Consider the following 4,764-nt stretch of genomic DNA (forward strand, 5'->3'; position numbering starts at 1 on the left):
AAATGTCCCAGCAATTGAGAATGACAGGATAACATATCATCTGACAAGTACAGAGTTTCAGATCCTTTGCTTTCAGAGCATTTGAATGAAAAGGTAACCTGGTCGAGACCTGATAAAGCAATTTAAATGTTTTTATAATTTTTATTACAGATCACCTTCTGATGAAAGGCTACTAGTTTGGAGTTCAATAAGCAGTTGAGGGACATTGCTATCATGTATCAATGCCTCCTTCTCTTTGTATTCTGCAAAGTGTCATGGCTTTAGCTATTGAAAAAACACTGAGTGTAACTAAGACTGAGCTGGTCTTGTTGCAGCAGACTGCTCTTGATCCTTGTGCCTGAGAACCATCTAGTTAGATGAACAGTCCTCATCTCATTAAGGAATGCATTTTACCTCAGATGTTGCTTTTGTGTGTAGTCAGTTCAGTTCAGTCACTCAGTTGTGTCCGGCTCTTTGCAACCCCATGGACTGCAGCACAATAAGATTCCCTGTCTTATCACCAACTCCAACAGCTTCTCAAACTCATGTTCATCAAGGGGGTGATACCATCCAACCATCTCATCCTGTCGTCCTCTTCTCCTCCTGCCTTCAATCCTTCCCAGCATCATGGTCTTTTCCAACGAGTCAGTTCTTCTCATCAGGTGGCCAAAGTATTGGAGCTTCAGCTTCAGCATCAATCCTTTCAATGAATATTTAGGATTTATTTCCTTTAGGATTGACTGGTTTGATCTCCTTGCTGTTCAAGGAACTCTCAAGAGTCTTCTCCAACACCACAGTTCAAAAGCATCAATTCTTCAGCACTCAGCTTTCTTTATGGTCCAGTTCTCACATCCATACATGACTACTGGGAAAACCATAGCTTTAACTAGAGGGACCTTTGTTGGCAAAATAACGTCTCTGCTTTTTAATATGCTATCTAGGTTGGTCATAGCTTTTCTTTCAAGGAGCGTCTTTTAATTTCATGGCTACAGTCACCATCTGGAGTGATTTTGGAGCTCAAGAAAGTAAAGTCTGTCACTGTTTCCATTGTTTCTCCATCTATTTGCCATAGAGTGATGGGACTGGATGCCATGATCTTAGTTTTTTGAATGTTGAATTTTAAGCCATTTTTTTTCCCCACTTTCATGTAATAGTTGCCTATCAATGTTGTTATGTGGTCCTCCAGGCTCCTCTGTCCATGGAATTCTCAAGGCAAGGATACCGGAGTGGTTTGCCATTCCTTTCTCCAGTATGTATTTACATTGTTTGAATAATTGTCAACTGAGAGTATTTAAAAAGAAATACAAATCCAGGAAATATTATGAATAAGTAAAATCTGGTGATCACAAAGTGATGAAAAGGAAGGATAGGCAAAGAGGATAGAAGATGCTGGAAAGTCAAAGAGAGGAAAGTGGGTTGTGAACAGTCGAGGAGCATGGTGGAGTAGAGAAGGTAGAAATGGATCATGGATAATGGTGGTGGCTGGTAAATGGTAGAAGTTAGATGGGGGGATGTAATAGGTCCATGGTGGATGGTGTGTGGTAGAAAGTGGCTGGTGGGGGTGGTGGAAAATAGTGGTGTTTGATGGAAGATGAATGGTGGAAGGTGGCAGGAGGCAGGTGAATGGTAAAGCCTGGAAGGTGGAGGGTGATGGTGGAGGGTTGGTGGTAGGTAGACATTGAGTGGTCACAGGTGGAAGGTGGTTCTGCTGGTTGAAGCTGAAAACTTATGTGGATGTGAGTAGTGGGTACCATGTGATGGACAGTGAAATATGGGTTTGGGAAGGTGGGAGATGGGCAATGGAAGATTGAGGTTGTAGGTGACAAGTGGAAGGTTGATGGGTCAAGGTGAGTGGTGGCAGGTGGATAGATGGATGGCGCACAGTGAGTTTTGGATGGTGAGTGGTAGGTGGTGTGTGGTAGCTAGTGGGTGGTAAGTGTGGGTGGTGAAAGGTGGATGGAGGTTGGAGGACAGTGGAAGGTGAAAAATCAACAGTAGAAGGTGGTGAATGGGGCTGGTAGGGAAAGGAGGATGGGTGGTGGAAAGTGAAATAGGGGTGGAAGGGTGGTGGTGGAAGGTGGATAGTAGAGAATGGGATTTGAATAATGGCATGTGATGGTGGGAAGTGGATGGTGGGAAATGGATGGTGAGGTTACAGGATTTTAGGTGGATGATCTATTGTGGATAGAGGATGTTGGGTGGTAAATGAATGGTGGATATTAGGTGGTGGATGGTGGATGTGTGTGGTGAAAGGTGGGAAGTAACAGGTGGACTGTCAGAGGTGGACGGAGGCTGGCAGATGGTGTGTGGTGGGTTTTGGAGGGTGGGTGGTGAGTGGTAATTGGGGAAACGAGTGTAGTGGAGTGTGGAATGTTGAAAGTGGAAAGCAGATGGCCAGTGGTGGAGGATGGGATAAAGAAAGTGAATCATGGGTGATGAGTGGGAGGTGGTGAAAGGTGCATTGTTGATGGTGGGAAGCAGATGGTGGTGACTGATTGTTGCTAAAGGTTAGTGAGGAGTAAATTGTGGATGGTGGATGCAGAAGAGTGAGAGGTGGTGGGCTGTGGGAATTGACCGGGGGATGGTGGAAAGTGATTGTGGATATTGATGCATTGTAGACCGTGGAATGTGGATGTTGATGACATAAAAATTCCAGTTATAAGAACACATCCCAGGAACATAATCAGTGTTTGGACTAGATATACCAAAAAAGAATGTTTATTACAGAATTACTTGTTATAGCAGAAACCTAAAAATGTTACTGAAGGTCCAAACACAAAGGGACAATTCAGTCAATTCAGAGGTAGGTTTAGGATGATATTCTATGAGTAGGGGGAAGCAAGAGGTCTTGGGGAGAGGGCAGGACACAACTGATGACTAGTGAAGCTATTGTTATGGGGGACATTAAAGGGGCTTCTTGCCTTACCAAGTATACACTCATATGTGTGCATGCATGAACCACACCTGCCAAGCAAGGCTAGTGATGGAACTGTCCATGAACTGAGGATTATAATTTAGCCAATTCAGGGAAGTGGTGCTCACACCAGATGGATGATATAGATGGATAGATGGTAGATATAGATAGAGGGACAGGCAGTAGATGCAAACACAAATACACATAAATGTATGTGTGTGTACATATATAAATTTCTATATATTTTTATATAATATTTAACAAAAAAAATTTTATAATATTATCCAAAAACATAAAATACTAAGATAAATTTAAGAAAAGTTGTGAGGGCATATAGAGTAAAAAATATAAATATAGTAAATGAACAAATACCTAATCCCTTAATTACAATAAGCTATAATGGCAACCCACTGCAGTACTCTTGCCTGGAGAATCCCATGGAAGAGGATCCTGGCGGGACTACAAACCAGAGGGTCGTAGAGTCAGACACAACTGAAAGACTGAGAATAGACCCGCATGGTATTGAGATATATAAAATGGAACCCAAATCAATGGTAATCTATAGTATTTACATCATGAACTCTTTATTGCAAAATTCAGAATTAAATTGAAGAAAGTAGGGAAAACATATAGACCAGGTATGACATAAATCAAATCCCTTACGATTGATTATACAGTGGAAGTGACAAATATATTCAAGGGATTAGATCTGATAGAGTATCCTGAAGAACTATGGATGGAAGTTTGTAACAATGTACATGAGGTGGTAATCAAAATCATCCCCCAAGAAGAAGAAATGCAAAAAGGCAAAATGGTTGTCTGAGGAGGCCTTACAAATAAGAGAAAACAAGAGAAGTGAAAGGCAAAGGAGAAAAGGAAAGATATATCCATCTGAATGCAGAGTTCCAAAGAATAGCAAGGAAAGATAAGAAAGCCTTCCAAAGTGATCAATGCAAAGAAATAGAAGAAAACAATAGAATGGGAAAGACTAGAGATCTCTTCCAGAAAATCAGAGATACCAAGGGAACATTTCATACAAAGATGGGCACAGTAAAAGACAGAAACGGTACGAACTTAACCAAAGCAGAAGATATTAAGAAGAGGTGGCAAGAATACACAGAAGAACTATACAAAAAATATCTTAATGACCCAGATGACCACGATGGTGTGATCACTCAGCTAGCGCTAGACATCCTAGAGTGTGGAGTGAAGTGGGCCTTAGGAAGCATCACTACAAACAAAGCTAGTGGAGGTGATGGAATTCCAGCTGAGCTATTGCACACTGTAAAAGATGATGCTGTTAAAGTGCTGCACTCAATAGGCCAGCAAACTTGAAAAAGTCAGCAGTGGCAACAGGTCTGGAAAAGATCAGTTTTCATTCCAATCCCAAAGAAAGGCAATGCCAAACAATTTTCAAACTACCAACAATTGCACACATCTCACATGCTAGCAAAGTAATGCTCAAAATTCTCCAAGCGAGGTTTCAACAGTATGTGAACCGAGAACTTCCAGATGTTCAAGTTGGATTTAGAAAAGGCAGAGGAACCAGAGATCAAATTACCAACATCCACTAGATAATAGAAAAAGTAAGAGAATTCCAGAAAAACACCCATTTCAGCTTCATTGACTCTGCTAAAGCCTTTAGCTGTGTGGATCACAAGAAACTGTGGAAAATTGTTCAAGAGATGGGACTACTAGACCACCATATCTGCCTCTTGAGAAGTCTGTATGCAGGTCAAGAATCAATAAAAGAGATGTGGAACAACAGATTGGTTCCAAATTGGGAAAGGAGTATGTCAAGGCTGTATACTGTCACCTTGCATATTTAATTTATCTGCAGGGTACATCATGTGAAATTCTGGACTGGATGA

Source organism: Muntiacus reevesi, chromosome 8 (genome assembly GCF_963930625.1).
Source record: "Muntiacus reevesi chromosome 8, mMunRee1.1, whole genome shotgun sequence".
Classification (NCBI taxonomy): domain Eukaryota; kingdom Metazoa; phylum Chordata; class Mammalia; order Artiodactyla; family Cervidae; genus Muntiacus; species Muntiacus reevesi.